The sequence below is a fragment of the Lactuca serriola genome, chromosome 3, assembly GCF_051521515.1.
Source record: "Lactuca serriola cultivar US96UC23 chromosome 3, Lser_US96UC23_V15, whole genome shotgun sequence".
Lineage (NCBI taxonomy): Eukaryota > Viridiplantae > Streptophyta > Magnoliopsida > Asterales > Asteraceae > Lactuca > Lactuca serriola.
The window spans coordinates 35,821,290-35,830,206 of record NC_136410.1 but is presented as its reverse complement, the minus strand read 5'-3'; the positions used below and the strand labels follow the sequence as shown (position 1 = coordinate 35,830,206).

The 8,917-nt window shown below is 29.4% G+C and overlaps 1 long non-coding RNA gene across 25 annotated transcripts; it reads right to left on the bottom strand.

Annotated features, from left to right (window-relative positions):
* Positions 1-425: 425 nt before the first annotated feature.
* LOC145091889 (uncharacterized) lies at positions 426-3,905 on the bottom strand. Of its 25 annotated transcripts, none has more exons than XR_013702334.1 (6): positions 3,350-3,905; positions 2,770-3,246; positions 1,661-2,608; positions 1,307-1,398; positions 1,123-1,214; positions 426-1,038 (listed from the first exon to the last, which is right to left on the bottom strand). It is a non-coding gene; the product is annotated as an uncharacterized LOC145091889 (long non-coding RNA). The 25 variants fall into 25 exon arrangements; XR_013702340.1 differs by having other exon boundaries at positions 426-755; XR_013702323.1 differs by lacking the exon at positions 1,307-1,398 and having other exon boundaries at positions 1,661-1,737; positions 2,345-2,608; positions 3,350-3,896.
* Positions 3,906-8,917: the final 5,012 nt, after the last annotated feature.

The window sequence follows — 8,917 nt, the reverse complement described above, 5'->3', positions numbered from 1 at the left end:
TTCCATCATTAGATCAAACTGCTGACATCATCTTCCCCAAATAAAATTCAAACAAAATTACATTTAATTATAGAATCTATAATAACTAGAAAGGTTTCCCCGCGTTGCGGGGATCGGAAGGTGCAATTTTTTCGTGAAAATGTAGTACATTCGCCCATTTACAAATGCATAATAATCAAATATGTTCTATTGCAAGATAAACAGGAAGTGAATTAGCAGCAACCATCATTTATTAAACAAATTAATAAAGTAATAGAGAGAGTATGAATAATGAATGCAACTGTTCTCGCATTGTAATAACCAACTACCTTCTTAAGCAGATACCTCCATACCACTAAATTAATAAAACTATCTTATTATTTTTTTTTTTTTGGAAAAGGGAAGATTCACTCTGCCACTTGTGGAGAGAGAGAGAGAGAGTAAGGTAAACGCAAATATAGCAATCTGTTTCAACTTATTTTTGTATTACTTCCATTCAATTATATTACAAAATTGTACTTTCAAATTCAGAATATCTACCAAAGTATAGCATTGTACTATGAAAAAATTGATTTGGGAATAAAAAAAACGTAAATGTCTTCCACTAACTTGTTGAACCTCTTCGGCCACAACTTTTGTTGGAAATAATATATCAGGAAAATTGTGAATGGGAAAAGGGATATGAGTACCGTCACGTCGTTCATCCACAATTGCTTTAGATCTGGATCCCAATAAGTGCATCATGATATGTTATGTATTTACTGTGTAGAGCAAGCCTGTCATTTTAACCCATTTGGCCTCCTTTTTAATCTATGAACTCCTTAAAAAGCTTTCCAAATGTAAACAAATGTGTTTATATGCTCCAAAAACAAAATTTTTAGTCATTTAACCCTTCTGGTCAATTTTGAGAGTTTTGGTATTTTAGACCAAATCTACCATTTTGACCCTTTTGGCCTCTTCTTAAATTATGAACTTCCCAACAAACTTCCCAAATATAAATAAATATAGTAGTGTTGTCGGTGGTTCATGTAAACGACTGTAGACCCTCATTTCGTTCCGCTTCACAGTTTCATAAAAAAACAGAACACAAAAAAAAACATCATTACAACAACATACATCTAACAAACTCATATCCATACATACCTTTCTTGATTTTCTCTTTAAACGATTGCTTTGTTGTTGTTGCTTTTGCTTCAGGCTCAGTAGTTTCTTTTACAATCACTTGCTTAATTTTCCTGCTTCGAGTGTTATTTATTTTAAATTAACATAATTCTTGAATATATATGGATAGAATTTGTAGTTTTGAAGTGTTTGTTATCTATATAACCTTTTTGGCATTCGTTTGAATCTCTGGGGAAATAGTCATGTATAATTATGATCATTCTTATCGTTTTTCATCAAGAAAGACAGTAGTATAATCTGATAGAAATATAATGTATATAACATAAGTTTTTAGATTAGTCCACAGTTAAATGTCATAATACTTAAAATCTAGTCTATTTGTCTAATTTCATATATGAACTTTTGTATTAATGAGTTTATATTGCTTATAGAGTGACCCTTAAAAACTTTGATTAAATTTTACCACTTGTCATTCCTATAAATTTTTCTATTAAAAAAATATTAGGTTTAAACCACTTCTGATAAGCTCTCAATCATATAAAGATCAAGAAGGCAATACCATTCTAACACAGGAAGATATTGAAAGCGGTGGAAGGAAAGTATGTGATTGGGCATGGGAGGCGGTGAGGAAATGAACTGTCAATGAAATGTGGAAAAATAAGAAACCACATACATACACGTAGCAAGACGTTGCAGGCATCGACGTATGATCTCTCAATGAAGTATTATATAAAATTAAATTAGAAACTACACAAAATATAAAGAAAATAAAAAAAAAGTTCCAGCCAATCACAGCCAAGTTCAAGTGGCACTTTAGAATTAGTATCTATATATAATTGACATGGACAAATAAACAAAGGACTAATTTTGCCAACCCTTAGCCACTTTTTTTCACTTAAGATCTTAGACTATAATTGCATACATCAATTTACCCATATGAAATTTAACAGATTTGGATTAACTTCTAATTACATCATATTAAGAGATAGGTAAAAGTACATTTTTAACCCTGTGTACTTGGTAAAACAATGTTGATCAATTTACAATGATAATTTTGTAATTTATTAACTATGTTGTTAGCTTATGTCATTCAGATCATGACAGGAACACAAGAAAACTTTGGTTTCGAAACCTATACAAACTTTGACTTCAAAGTTCATACATAAAACTAAAAAAATTAATTTAAGTACTTCTACTTATAAAATATGGAATATGAAGTATAAACATGGATATAATAACTTACATATCTGCTTTCATCTTTTTCTACCATGCCCACTGGCGTATGTTTAACATCTGCATCAAGAGCAAACTTTAGTAGCACGGGTAAGAATATGCAGAAAACAGATAAAACCCCATCCCAAGAAACTAAATCCAGTCAATGTACAACATAACCAACATAAATACACAAAGACTATGTTATGTAATGTAGTAAAAATGACAAACCAAGGAAAACATTAACCTTAATGGCGCCATCTGGAGCAATCAGCAAGTTGTCTTAACATAACATCTGTAACAAACAAAAAACAAATACCAGAAGTTCAATATGAAAAACTGTAAGGATTGAAAACTGGTGAGGCAACACTAAACATGCGAATTTGAGTACATATTGACTGATTTTAAGCCATATTAGTAATAACTTTTTGAAAAAAAAAATATCAATAGTATTACCTTATCAATTCGGTTCATAAGTCGTTTGCACTGGTTCTTAATACCTCTCAGGCATTTCATCAAACATGTGGTGGGCAATAACTCTGATTCAAAAGAAGTTAATAAATGTGATTTGGAAGGAAAAGTTCTGAGCGCGAGAAATAAATGAGTTCTAGAAGAAATATCGGGAGAAGCTGAAGCCAATTTTCGATGCTAAATAATCAATCCTAGTATCTTCTTTGTCTGCAATAAATGGAAAAATGAGTCAATAATCAACCGATACAGATGCAGAGGAAAAATATGTAGAAAAGAACTGAAATTTTCAAAACATTCTCTTTCTCAGTTCCTTCTCTTTTCCTATTGACCTCAACCCACCGCTGAATCTGATCTTACTTTTGATCAGGTTAGAAGTTGTTAAACGACCGAAGAAGTCGACAATGGGGCTCTTCATGAAATTCACGGTTTAATTTTTTCAATAGTGCACCCATGGCGGACAATCTGAAATTGAATTGAAATTTGAGGGCATGTTATGGGGCCTGTAAATTTTTAACTAAAAGATTAAATTTTAGCATTCAATCGTTTAAAATATAGGAACACTCACCTTGAAATTGTTCAGCCTAGTCTAATGAAACCGACTTGGAGAGAAATTAGGATTAACATAATCGCCACCGCCCTTATCTGAAGCCGTTAATGTGAAATTTCATAAATGGGGTTTATCTCCACCGCCCTTATCTGAAGTGGTTACTGTGACAGAGAGAGAAAGAGATAGGAGAAGAGAGCGGGAGCATAATCAGTGAGAGGCGATGGAGGGGCCAAATAAGTAGCGGCACCGGTAATGGTTGGAGTAGAAGGGGACCCAACCATCGGTTGACCTGAAGTTCCACCAATGAACGGCGAAAACGGTAGGTAAAGCTAGGGTTGACTTCTTTTCTAAAACCCAAGGCAGCTTGATGGCATGTAGGAATTGTTCGATCTTGTAAATTATTGAATGGTGAAATAGATGGTGACTGAAAGAAGTTAGGGATTGTGACAGTTTGTTGCAATCAGAAACAACAGCGGTATGGGGAACGCCTCTTGAACGGACACAAAATAGATACGTGACCGGAAAGAACAGTGGGATGGAGAAAAAGAATACAAAGGGATTTTATCGGAGAGGCGGTAGAAAATTCCAGAAACAGAACACGTGTCCAATACCTATCCACCACACCGACCCAGACGGCCAGACATAAGATTTCTACAAAAAGTTAGAGGGAACAAATTGTAATTTCAAAAAAGAATTGGGGCAATTTTGACAGACATGTAAGGCCAGCCACAAGTGACAATAGGGAAATAAACAAAGGACCAAAACTGCTAATACTTTTGCAACTTTACTGTAGCTAATAACACACAATTTTAACCTATAGTATAATTATAGCATCTTTAAATTCAGTAATTATTTTATCAATTGAAACATATCATTCTATTTATATACATGATATCAGTTTCTCTAATTAATATTGTTCCTAATTTAACTCTCTTATTTATAGCTTTTGATTTCCAAATTCAAACCCGTTTATATTTTATTTTTTATTTATTTTTTTTAAAAGCTCATTAAACAAAAATATCAATAATTAAGTTATTAACCAATTAAATCTAATATAATCTCATTAAATCGGCAAAATATTTAAGAGTCAAAATTAAAATCAATATTATTCATAATTTATCTTCCAGTATATCCCATACAAAATGAACAAAGCTAGTGGAACGGATCAAAAGCGGGATAAAAAAGTTTTTTTTATTATTACACTTCAACTTGCATGAACAAAGACATATATGTTGTTCCAAGGTTTTCAATAACTCTTTTATACATATTATTATAATCTTCGATTAAAATTTTAAATTTTATATTAGTGAATTTGTTTCTATCAATGGTTTTAGTTTCAAAATCACCATTATAGTACACAACTTTACCGGCGTGGTGTCACTTACGTTATTTGATCGTGACACAAAGAAACTTCTGAAAAAAAAAACACACTAGAGTTGCTTCAAAAGTTTAATAAGGTTATCGGTATTAACTTCATTTACATAAAACTAATTTTTACTTTTTGTCTGTCTATTTTTATAACCGTTAGTTTTTCCATTTTTAGGAAGGTAATATGAAGATTTATCCGTCTGATTTGAAATTACTTTTGGATAAAAAGTTGTCGTTCAAAATTCAAAATTCTCATTATAATTTGAAGAACAATGTTGATGGTTATGCAATCTCAAACTTCAATGTTGATAATAAAATCACTTTTGAATTGGAAAAAAAATTAACATCGAACAGGTAACATTCTTTTACGAAACATACTACAAACATTACACTTATTAGATTCGTTTTTTTATATTTTAGTTAATCAACTAACATATGTCTATATACTACAATTATAGGCATCGTAATCTGATTCATTTAACGTTTTATTGGCGAAATTCGGATGTCAAGACACATTAAATTTAAAGGTTTTAAATATAATATAACTAAATCTAATATTTAAATACTTTAAAATATTATTAACTTTTAGATTGACATATGAATTTATTTTCTATATTTAGGATGCAGTTTCGTTTACTGGTAATAACGTCACACCGGCTTCAAATCTTGATAAAAGTATTATAACAAGTCTATTAACTAAGTGATCATCCTTTAAAAAAATGTCTAGACATGAAGAATTAAAACACAACTTGGAATGTGTTTACGATGTTGATAATATGGAGACAATGTCCTCAACCAAACGATCATTAACATAAATCGCAGATCGTACTTATGGAGAATGCAAACCAAAACTGTTAATTCCAAATAAAGAAAAATAATATATGATTTTCATGATTTTATATGAGTACTTAAGTGATTTGAGTACAATTGATTTCATATTATGTTTACATACCATTTGGTTTTTGGGTTTGTTTTTTGATTACTTTGTTTACTACTATTCTTTTTTGGGTTAGAATTTTGATCATTTAAATGCCTTTTGGGTTTTATGAAATGTTAAATTATTCATCTATTTGCCTTTTGGGTTTAAACTCATATGAATTTAAAATTTTAATCATTTTTTACTCTATTATTCCGTTTGAATGTGGATTTGTCAACATTGTTACAATGTTATTCATTACAACTTCAAGATAAATATTAGCAAACTATAACTTTTTATGAAATTATAAACTTTTATAAATTTTTTAACCGTTCTAAAACAATAATTTACAATTTCTTGTGAATTTATTGAAAAATTTATTAGTAAACATTTATCATTGAAATATTATTATTTTTTAGATATTAATGATATCCACAATTTTACAGATTTAAATAATAAAACCCATTACAATGACGCTAGAGAGAGGCAAAGACTAAGAATTTTACATTTTTTTGGAAAGGGAACTTCCCTAACGAGGGTTTCCAGGCCAGCTTTCACGCACCGACTAATCCCCCGCTGCGAACATGAGGTTATGCCTCATGACACGGAGTCACTGCACGTGAAACTCTATGGCCACAGAGGCTGAGTAGTGTGATGATTTGAACATGAGGCAATAGGTTATCCACCATATCTTCCACATGTCTTACGAAGTCACCGCAACCCAAGTGTATGACATTTACATATACAAAATAGAAGATTGAATTATATGTCTAAAAGAGAAACTTTATTTCATCATCTAAAGCAATAAATATTTTTGATTGTATTTCACTTATACCTTTTCCACCCTTAGATCAGATTGTTTACGTCATCTTGACCAATGTTTGGTCAAACACGTTGTCCATCAATGTTTCTTCAAGAAACTTAGTTTTCTATTATTTTTAATAACAAATTTGTTGAATTAAGCATACTTTCTTGATTATAAATTTGTCTATTTTCTATTGTTAAATCAAGTGTAAATGAATTTGAACAATCGTTAAATTTCATATTCTATGATGTAATTTATGCACTAATTAATCAAATAATAGTACATATCCAAGTGGTCGGGTACCTCCAAGACAATAAGCAAACATGTAAATTATATGCAATTTCACAATATTGTAATTTTTTTTACTGGATTTAAATGAATAATTACTTCTTATACTTGATTTAAATTCTTGATTACTCATATAATAAGGTTGTAAGAAAATAAAATTATGATAAATTGAAAAAATTGTTCAACAAAACCTTAAAATTTTGAAATTTGCTGGAAATTTGGTTATATGCCAAGTTAGGCTTCTTTTTGTGTTGTCATGTTTGCTGATTTGGCTATGTAGAGTTCATTTGAAGTTCCATTTCTCTACAAGAATATTAATGTTCACATCCAAGTGAAAACAATCAAAACTGGTAAACATTCTAAATGGATGCACTTCTTGAATCAAACATCTAAACCGAATTTTATTTGTTAGTTGGATGTACCGACCAAAATGTAAGATTTGTGAAAGTTTATTATTATTTATTAGTGTTAACCTTTAGCAAATTATGAAACTAATATTATATTTTTGTTAATAACATTTTTTTGTAATAATTTGTATGATCGGAAGATATGTATATGTGATTGGGTGTAGCCTAAAAAACCATATTTTAATTTTTATAAGGAAAAATACTTTGAAATCGACCAAGTTACAATGTCTGAATTTGATGTTTATGGTTATGACAATTTACTTTATTTGTAATGTTTATCGAATTTCTTTGAAAAATTTAATGTTGTCGGTACATATAACAACTTATTGTTGTTTTTTGGTTTTACATGACCGATATGAGAAGAGCCATATCAGCCTCCACGAGGGTTGGTACGCCGAACACACTTAATTCATAAAGCAACTACACAACATGTTTTAATCAAGAAGTCACATTATGTTGTGATAAAACAAAGATTACATAGATTATTTATGTCAAACATTACTGTATTAAAAAACCAAATTGCTCTAATATAAATATTAAATATTTTTATCTACTAAGTTTGGTTCAAAAACTCTAACAATGAATCTAACTAACATTTTTTTATTAAAATTCAACCTAAGACAAAGCCACCTATTAATGTGATATGTATTTAATCATTGTCCATGTTTAACGCGGGTCATAATCTAGTATATTATTAAACCTTGACGTAAATTACTTTTATTTACTATAATCTTAATAATAAAGTATTTTCCAATGACTTCTATTTAATTTATATTATACCGAAACAAAATAGAAATAAAATATTTTGTAAACTAAGTTTTAATTGATATTTTGTGATATCACCGTTCATTGATTCTTTTTCCTTTTCATTTTTCTTAATATATGTCTTATTTTTATTTGTTACATATCCTTTTAATCAGCAAAATAAAAAAAATCAACTTATTTAATAATATTAAATTTTAATTTGCAAAAAATAAAGGATTAACTTATTTAATAATATTAAATTAATTATCTAAATTATTTAAATTCATTATTTATTAATATTATGATTTATATATATATATATATATATATATATATATATATATATATATATATATATATATATATTAAAATTCTTTTGCCTTAGCTACAGTAACTTTGCTAAAGATTTGGCAAAATTGGTCCTTCTTTTATATATACATGTTCAATTGTGTCTCATTTACCTTTGCCAAGGATTTGGCAAAATGGTCATTCCTTTATATATACATGTTTTTTTTGTCAATTTTGCCTCCTATTTTTTACTCATTTTGACATCTTTTGTCCTTGCAATCAAAATTTTTACATTTTTTAGAAACTTTTAACATTCAAAGTTTGGCCACAAAACTTTAAGGAATTGACAACTTTGGCCACTTTTCTAAAAACTTTCTAATTTCAACCCTTTAATTCTTTAGTCAATTTGACGTTTTTTGTTCTTACAGTCTAAACTTTTATATTTTTTCATAAAAAACACAAAAAACGGCCCGAGGCAAAGTCCGGGTTTGTCCTCGTATTTAACTTTTTTTGTTTTTTCCTGTCCGTTGCACTTTCTGCCGGCTCTCATTTTCTTCTTTTGGTATATTTTTTATATATTGGTTCGCATATTTATTTTTTGTTTTTTTTCTTGCCTCTATCTATCCATCTCCGTCTGTGAAAATTAGGGGTCGAATTATCCCACCTGTATCTTTTAACAAAAACAACATTCAAATCAAACGCACACGACCTATGCGGAGCATGGGCAACATATCTAATTATATTTATATTTATTTTTTTTAAATTTTCTT